Below are 6,932 nucleotides of genomic sequence, written 5' to 3' on the forward strand. Positions count from 1 at the left end.
TTCAGGCCATTATTGAAATGTATTCAATGCCCAACGGGGAGCAAGAGCAAGCTCTAGAAGGCGAGGCGAGTGGCGGTGAAAGCAGCGAGTGGACTTCTGATGGTGAAGGGGATGGAGGAAGCGACGACTCAAGCGATGGAGAAGAAGTCGAGTCGCCTCCTCGCAGGGAGAGGCGATCCAAGCTTGACCAAGAACGGCCGAGTGCCCGTGACAAGGCAACTACTCTGGCTGGTCAGTCTTCGAAGCGCCCTCGGATCTCTTCACCAACCCCGACTGAGAAGGCGCCAAAGCACCCCAGAGTTGTAGAGCCAAAGACTCGAAAGGCGTTGCCGAAAATCAAGATTGATATCCCCGTCGCTTCCACGTGAGTGCCTCTCTTTGCATTCACTCGACGCTCCATGCTGTTTGTTTTTCTTATTTTAACTGGACGAACTTTGGAACTGTCAGCGCTGCTACCTCCGGGACCTCAGCTTACAGGGACGAAGATGAGGTGATGGAGGATGCGGTCACTTCTAATCCGGGTATGATCCCTGTCATATTGTCTTTATTTTGGTCGATTCAACTGCAACGCGTACCATTGGGTGATGTGACTTTGACGATTGAACTTTGCATAGCTCCCAACGTTATTGACCTCCCTGATGATGATGAAGAGCCCGAGAGGCCTTCGACGAGGAAAAATAGGCGAGCTCCTGCAAGCGGGGCGCTACAGACGACGCCGAGGGCGGAACCAGTTGTTCAGGACACTGGCGACGTCAATCGGGGTTCTGTTACCTTCGCTGAGCCACTGTCGAGTGCCTTGCCTTCTTCGTCGACTGCTCAGGCCCCTGTCGACCCGCCTTCAGTTTTTGCGACCCATCATGTCCCAGAGGACGAGGTGAATGCTGCTAAGGAAGCCATACGCCAGGCGGGCATTATGATGGAGAAGATGAAGACGGTGCGGGACGCCAGCCAAGCCGCCTATGATGCCAGCTCGGCTCTCCAGAGCAACGTTCAGGTTAGTTGGTCGCCGCTTGTTCTGTTAGGATATGCTACCTGAAGATTCTTTCCGAAAACCTTTGCATCTGTACACCCACTGGGTGCGTCGATTGAATTTTTGGACTAGTGGGGGCACGCTGAGTGCACCCACTGGGTGTAGTCCCCGAGACTACGGTGGACTGCTGGCAGTCGACTGTAGTCTTTGTATTTTGCCGAATGTATAAACCGAACTGGTAGTTTATCTCTTCCACTCGATCTGGTCGAGTGGGATCAGAACCGGTGGGGGCACGCCAAGTGCACCCACTGGGTGTAGTCCCCGAGACCGCGGTCGACTGCTGGTAGTCGATTGTGGTCTGAGTTCTACTTTCTCTCTTTTCTTTTTACTCCCCCCACTCGACTCCGGCGGACCGGTCGAGTGGGATCAGGACCGGTGGGGGCACGCTAAGTGTACCCACTGGGTGTAGTCCCCGAGACTATGGTGGACTGCGGGCAGTCGACCGTAGTCTTAGTATTTATTGCCTTTGTTGTTTTTTTTGCTGTAAAAATAACTTCTCCCCTTTGATTTCAGAAATCTTGTGATCTTGGAGCTCGCTTTGCTGACTTGGAGAAGCAGCAGATTCAACTGAACCTTGACTTGGAGCTGGCCAGGACAGAGCTGCAAAAGGTCAGAGACGGCGCCGCAGGTAAGACGGGTTTGTCGACTGGTTAGTTTTAGGCTTGGGTACCCTTCTGCTATTTCTGAATCAATCATCATTTCTTTGTAGAAAAACTAAGAGAAGCTCTGGTGAAGAAGGATCAGGATTTGGCCGCTGCTCGTAAGGAGGCTGACGACAAGACCACTCTGGCCAAACAGAAGTTGGCTTCGGTTGGCCAGTTGGAAGAAGAGAATACCAGGCTGAAGACCGCTCTGAATGACTCCAACAAGGAGTGCTCGCGCTGGAAGAAGGCGAATCTCGTCCAGGGCGAGAAAATGGAAGGCATTGCTCGCAGGAGGGATGATCTGGAGAGTTATCTGAGAAGTCTTGCCAAGAAGCTGTTCATCAAGCTTGAAGGTGCACATTCTGTTCCGACTGACTTTTTTTGAGTCAACTCATTGTACGAAAATTGACTTATCCTTGGATCGTGAATGCAGAGTTTTGCCAGAACTTTGAAGAGGAGACTGGGCGGATCGAGCCTGGTTTGGATCCAATCAACTCTCCTGTGAAAGATGAAACTGCCATGAATCTGCTCCGTCTGGAATCTCGCATCGATAGTGCCGTGGACTACTTGGCTCGACTGAAGGTCGCCATGTCGCGGATTGACTCGGCACTTTGGCCAGAGGCTGTGCTCCAAAATGATATCGAGTCCCTGCTGACTCGACTAAATGAAATCCCCGACCGAGTGCAGGAGTGGAAGAAGTCTGCTGCTCGGTGTGGCGCTGACGTGGCTCTATCTTTGGTTCGTGTCCTCTGCAAGGAGGTGCGACAGGACAAACTGGCAGCAATCAAGGTCGCCAACACCCAGAAGCATGACTTCCGAACCTTTATGGAGACTTTCATCGCTGCAGCCACTCGGATAGCCGACAGCGTCAACCTGGATGAGTTCGTCGAGCCTGCCAGCCCTCTCCCGCGGAGTGAACAAACTCTTACGTCCCACCTTAAATTTGCCTCGGAATGCTGAGTGGTTTTTGTAACCGTTAAACTTTTTCGGGCTGCATGTCTGAGTACTTCGATGTGTGATTTGGAACCTTTGGAATTTACCCGAACTTGGTTTACCGTTGAATATCTTTATGAATCTCCTGCTGAGTGAACCCATTCTTCATTCGAGACAACTTTTGCATTCGCAGCGCAACTCCGAAGGAGAGGGAAGCAGTCGACCTATGTCTTGTATTTGTGGCGAAGCTCTCCAGGAGAAGGCGGCGGTCGACCCACACCCTGTTACTGCAGAGTGGGACGGAGCGCACATTGTATTTGTGGCAAAGCTCCCTAGGAGAAGGCGGCGGTCGACCCACACCCTATTACTGCAGAGTGGGACAGAGCGACATTGTATTTGTGGCGAAGCTCCCCAGGAGAAGGTGGCAATCGACCTGCCCCTCGTCGTCCTTGAGGAATGAGATGTGTTTCATACTTAGGCGAGTATTGGACCGCAGCTAAGCCCCCGAGTGGGAGGATTGCTCTCCACTCGGTAGGATTTTTTCAAACTTAGGCGAGTGCCGGACTGCAGCTAAGTATCTAAGTGAGAGAACTTAGGCGAGTGCTGGACTGCAGCTAAGCCCCCGAGTGGGAGGATTGCTCTCCACTCGGTAGGATTTTTTCAAACTTAGGCGAGTGCTGGACTGCTGCTTAGTCTCTAAGTGAGAGATCTTAGGCGAGTGCTAGACTGCAGCTAAGCCCCCGAGTGGGAGGATTGCTCTCCACTCGGTAGGATTTTTTCAAACTTAGGCGAGTGCCGGACTGCAGCTAAGTCTATAAGTGAGAGAACTTAGGCGAGTACTAGACTGCAGCTAAGCCCCCGAGTGGGAGGATTGCTCTCCACTCGGTAGGATTTTTTCAAACTTAGGCGAGTGTCGGACTGCAGCTAAGTCTCTAAGTGAGAGAACTTAGGCGAGTGCTGGACTGCAGCTAAGCCCCCGAGTGGGAGGATTGCTCTCCACTCGGTGGGATTTTTTCAAACTTAGGCGAGTACCGGACTGCGGCTAAGTCTCTAAGTGAGAGAACTTAGGCGAGTACTGGACTGCAGCTAAGCCCCCGAGTGGGAGGATTGCTCTTCACTCGGTAGGATTTTTTCAAACTTAGGCAAGTGCCAGACTGCAGCTAAGTCTCTAAGTGAGAGAACTTAGGCGAGTGCTGGGCTGCAACTAAGCCACCGAGTGGGAGGATTGCTCTCCACTCGGTGGGATTTTTTCAAACTTAGGCGAGTGCCGGACTGCGGCTAAGTCTCTAAGTGAGAGAACTTAGGCGAGTACTGGACTGTAGCTAAGCCCCCGAGTGGGAGGATTGCTCTCCACTCGGTAGGATTTTTTCAAACTTAGGCGAGTGCCGGACTGCAGCTAAGTCTCTAAGTGAGAGAACTTAGGCGAGTACTGGACTGCAGCTAAGCCCCCGAGTGGGAGGATTGCTCTCCACTCGGTAGGATTTTTTCAAACTTAGGCGAAACGGATTCGCAGCTAAGTCACCCACTGGGGGATTTCTTACGCAAACAAAAAAACAATAATAATCACTGGGAAAATTATAACGCTCTTGTCTTTGATAAATAAACTTCAGGAGTTTTTCTTATTACATCTCATCCGAGTGAGAATTTAAGTATAAAAGGGGCGGAGTAGCTCCGCATTCCAAGCTCGTGGCTCATCAATCTGGTGATCGACATTGTAGAGGTGGTATGCTCCATTGTGGAGGACTCTGGTGACTATGAAGGGGCCTTCCCAAGTAGGAGCGAGCTTGTGTGGTTTCTGCTGATCCACTCGGAGGACTAAGTCTCCTTCTTGGAAGGCTCGGCTCTTCACGTTTCTGGCATGGAATCGACGCAAGTCTTGCTGATAGATGGTCGATCGAATCAAGGCCATTTCTCTTTCTTCTTCTAGGAGGTCGACTGCGTCCTGCCGGGCTTGTTCTGCTTCATCTTCTGAGTAGAGCTCGACTCTGGGAGCGTTGTGAAGCAGGTCACTCGGTAAGACTGCCTCGGCTCCATAGACCAGAAAGAATGGGGTTCTTCCGGTCGATCGATTCGGGGTTGTCCTCAATCCCCAAAGGACTGATGGAAGCTCGTCGACCCATGCACCTGCTGCGTGCTTGAGATCGCGCATCAATCGGGGTTTCAGTCCTTTGAGAATTAGGCCGTTTGCCCTTTCTGCTTGCCCATTCGACTGAGGGTGAGCGACCGAAGCATAGTCGACCCGAGTGCCCTGAGAGGCGCAAAAGGCCCTGAATTTGTCGGAATCGAAGTTTGACCCGTTGTCGGTGATGATGTTGTGCGGAACTCCATATCTGAATATCAACTCTCTGATGAAACTGATAGCGGTGCAAGCATCAAGATTCTTGATAGGCTTGGCCTCAATCCATTTGGTGAACTTGTCGACTGCTACCAGCACATGAGTGAAGCCGCTCCTGCCTGTTCTCAGTGGTCCAACCATGTCCAACCCCCAAACAGCGAAGGGCCAGACGAGTGGAATGGTTTTCAGGGCCGACGCGGGCTTGTGTGGCATGTTGGAGTAATACTGACATCCTTCACATTTGTCGACTATCTCTTTGGCCATCTCATTGGCTCTTGGCCAGTAGAACCCCGCTCGGTATGCTTTAGCCACAATGGTCCGAGAGGACGCATGATGGCCACAGGTCCCCGAGTGGATATCGTTAAGGATCATCTGACCTTCTTCTGGTGTAATACACTTCTGGCCGACCCCAGTCGCGCTTTCTCTATATAACTGTCCCTTTATGACTGTAAAGGCCTTGGATCGACGGACGATCTGTCGAGCTTCTTCTTCGTCTTCTGGGAGTTCTTTCCTTAGGATGTACGCGATGTACGGTTCTGTCCAGACGGGAGTGATAACCAGGACTTCCATGATCAAGTCGACCACAGCTGGTACTTCGACTTCAGTCGGATCCGTGGCACTTTTTGGCTGCGGGTCCTCTTCAGTGAAGGGATCCTCCTGGACTGATGGTGTGTGGATGTGTTCCAGAAACACATTGCTGGGAATGGCTTCTCTTTTGGAACCTATTTTTGCCAGATCATCAGCTGCTTGATTTTTCAGTCGGGGTATGTGATGAAGCTCTAACCCCTCGAATTTCTTCTCCAGTTTTCTCACTGCATTGCAATAACCAGTCATGGCTGGACTTCTGACATCCCATTCCTTCATCACTTGATTGATCACCAAATCTGAGTCGCCATAGACCATGAGGCGACGGACGCCGAGTGAAATGGCCATGCGCAACCCATATAAAAGTGCTTCGTATTCTGCCTCGTTGTTAGAGGAATCAAAGTGGATTTGAAGAACATATCTGAGTTTATCTCCTCTGGGAGAGACCAACACCACTCCGGCTCCGGAACCATTTATCATCTTGGAACCGTCAAAGAACATGGTCCAATGCTCCGAGTGGACCTGAGTCGGCAGTTGCTGTTCAATCCACTCGGCGACGAAATCCGCGATTGCCTGGGACTTGATAGCTTTCTTTGCCTCAAACTTGATATCTAGAGGAAGGAGTTCAATCGCCCATTTTGCCACTCGACCAGTTGCGTCCCTGTTATGCAAGATCTCTGACAACGGAGCGTCGCTGACGACTGTAATGGAATGATCAGAGAAGTAGTGGGCAACTTTCTTTGTGGTCATATAAATCCCATATACGAGCTTCTGATAATGAGGATATCTTTGCTTCGATGGGGTCAAGACTTCAGAAATATAATACACTGGGCGCTGAACTTTGAAGGTTTTCCCTTCTTCTTCCCGCTCGACCGTGAGTACCGTACTGACGACTTGTCCTGTGGCTGCAATGTAAAGCAGCAAAGGCTCCTTGCTGATTGGGGCAGCAAGCACCGGCTGGGTGGAGAGCAGAGCTTTGAGTTCTGCGAACGCTGCGTCAGCTTCAGGAGTCCACTCGAACTTGTCAGACTTCTTCATCAATCGGTAAAGAGGTAATGCCTTTTCACCGAGACGAGATATGAATCGACTTAGGGCGGCCAAGCAACCAGTAAGCTTCTGAACATCGTGCACTCGCACAGGACTTTTCATTCGGAGTATAGTACCAACTTTTTCTGGATTGGCGTCGATTCCCCGTTCGGAAACGAGAAAACCGAGTAACTTTCCGCCAGGAACCCCGAATGTGCATTTTGATGGATTAAGCTTGATATCAAACCTTCTGAGGTTGGCAAAGGTTTCAGCAAGGTCAGTCAGCAGGTCGGAACCCTTCCGTGACTTGACCACAATATCATCCATGTACGCCTCCACATTCCGACTGATTTGGGTGAGCAAACACTTCTGAATCATC

The sequence above is a fragment of the Triticum aestivum genome, chromosome 3A, assembly GCF_018294505.1.
Source record: "Triticum aestivum cultivar Chinese Spring chromosome 3A, IWGSC CS RefSeq v2.1, whole genome shotgun sequence".
Taxonomy (NCBI): Eukaryota; Viridiplantae; Streptophyta; class Magnoliopsida; order Poales; family Poaceae; genus Triticum; species Triticum aestivum.